Source organism: Odontomachus brunneus, unplaced genomic scaffold, assembly GCF_010583005.1.
Source record: "Odontomachus brunneus isolate Ranch 3 - 2012 unplaced genomic scaffold, Obru_v1 Obru_scaffold_209, whole genome shotgun sequence".
Classification (NCBI taxonomy): Eukaryota; Metazoa; Arthropoda; class Insecta; order Hymenoptera; family Formicidae; genus Odontomachus; species Odontomachus brunneus.
In genome coordinates this window covers 226,641-228,338 of record NW_022639659.1, presented here as the reverse complement: position 1 = coordinate 228,338, position 1,698 = coordinate 226,641, and the positions used below count along the sequence as shown (strand labels likewise).

General features: G+C 27.9%; 1 protein-coding gene and 1 long non-coding RNA gene across 7 annotated transcripts in view; one reads left to right on the top strand and one right to left on the bottom strand.

The window, feature by feature from the left end:
• Positions 1–1,698, top strand: part of LOC116852262 — a 219,282-nt gene that overhangs the window by 148,750 nt on the left and 68,834 nt on the right. The gene's annotated exons all lie outside the window — the stretch shown is intronic.
• The window catches only part of LOC116852263, a 2,570-nt gene continuing 2,222 nt past the window's right edge, over positions 1,351–1,698 (bottom strand). The window contains exon 3 of the long non-coding RNA XR_004379732.1: positions 1,351–1,696. This is a non-coding gene — a long non-coding RNA (uncharacterized LOC116852263). The remainder of the gene's footprint in view (positions 1,697–1,698) is intronic.

Here is a 1,698-nt window from a genome sequence, read left to right as displayed (position 1 = left end):
TATATATATATATATATATATATATATATATATATATATATATATATACACATATATATAATAAAATAATTTAATATAAAAGAATATGAATTATATGCATATAATATATATATATAATAATAACAATGACCTTGTTACATACTATTAATTGTATGTATGTATTATTGAAGAAGCTGTTAACGTAAGTGAAAAAGAATTTTACACATATAATGTTTATGTAAAATTCTATTTGTATGTTTTATTAATTATGTTTGTAGAATGCACATTTAGATTAGAGAGATTTATATATATGACAGATGCTTTAATTAATTAATTGTAACATTAAATTGTTTATTAGATATATTTGTGACTTTTTCCGTATTGTGTTCACATTTATTAATACTATGACATTAATTAAGGACATACACGCGTACACACACACACACACACACACACATACACACCCAAGTACAGGAAAACAGAGGAAAAGATCCTTTCATTATAATTACTATTGTTATGCTACTAAGAATAGTTTTATTATTAATACACTCTTTACTGAAAACTTTTAATAAAATTATTTTATAATATAATATTTACTTTAAAATATGTACTCTAATGTATTTTAATATTTATTGAGTTATGGAATTACTATTCATAAAAGTCAAGGACTGAGCTTGCAAAATGCTGTCATGGATATAGGTAACTTTGTATTTAATTGTGGCCAGGTATATGTTGCATTATCTCGAATAACCTCTATAGAAGGACTGCATTTGATTAACTATGATCCTTCGTCAGTTAAAGCTAATAAGGAGGCTATTATTGAGTATAATCGCTTAAAAAAGGTACATAAAAACAGCATTGATTACTGTTTCTAAGAAGAAACATCATAAAGTGAAAGATATCTTGTGGACTTTACCAAAGATAGTTTCCCGTACCCAAGTACCATGTCAAAAATTTTGAAACCAAACAGAATACTGCATGGGTTATAAAAGGTTTTCAAAATACAGATAAAGTTTTATGTTATGCAAATTCAGTATTGCAATGTTTATTGCATTTAACTGATATCAGACAATTGTTTATTTTGGATAAATCAAATGTTTTAGGTAAATTAGCGTATCAGTATGAAAAGGGAATGGCTCAATTGAGTACGTATGCAATATGGCAATATTTAGGAGAATATTTTTCTGATAATATAAAACGAGATGCATTTCAATTTCTCACAGCTCTTTGTGACAGATATGATTATATAAAAGATTCACTTTTGTATAAAATGAATACTATCAACCGCTGCAAAACTTGTGAAAATACAAAATGTACCAGAAGTCAGAATATTATTTTTACAATATCTATTAATCATTTGAAGGAGAAAAGTTATAATCTTCAAGATTTAATAAATATTATATTTTTACATTGGACTAAATTGTTTAATGAGCCATGTGAATATTGTGCAGGAAATATGTTATTGAAGGAATGATAATTTATTGATCCCCTTAGGGTTACAATCTTACACCTCTTACATGCTCCTTCTCTCCGCTTACCACTACATTACAATATATTTCCTAACCTAACCTTAAACCTATATCGCTCGCCTCTATGTACACACACACACACGCGCCCTGGACCTCCGCTTCCGTCGTAGACTTTCTCGTCACATGCTTTTCCACCGTTACTAAATCCTCATTCCGCTCTTGTACTTTCCCTTTCATACTTCCAATCACT